This window comes from Lipophrys pholis (genome assembly GCF_963383615.2).
Source record: "Lipophrys pholis genome assembly, chromosome: 3".
Lineage (NCBI taxonomy): Eukaryota > Metazoa > Chordata > Actinopteri > Blenniiformes > Blenniidae > Lipophrys > Lipophrys pholis.
Genome location: NC_137627.1, coordinates 25154148 through 25154453, shown reverse-complemented (window position 1 = coordinate 25154453; position 306 = coordinate 25154148).

Below are 306 nucleotides of genomic sequence, written 5' to 3'. Positions count from 1 at the left end.
TTTCCAATTTTTATGACTTTATGGCAAGAGTAAATCAGGCCGACTGGGTCGCGTCCCATTCAAGGGTGCATGTGCCCTTTGATGGGTCCTCGAACTCGAACCACTGCACAAGAAACGAGCTTGATCAACATCAACACACAAATATTCACAACCTAAACAACTGACATGTATTTAAAAAGAACAATTTAGTTCAAATCCAGCTCATTGTGTCGGAGGAGGCGAGTTGAGGCGCACATCTGCTCCGAAATGGAACGCAGCCGGCGCAGGTCGAGTCTGAGAGGGCGTCGCTTGTAAAGTACCTGCAGC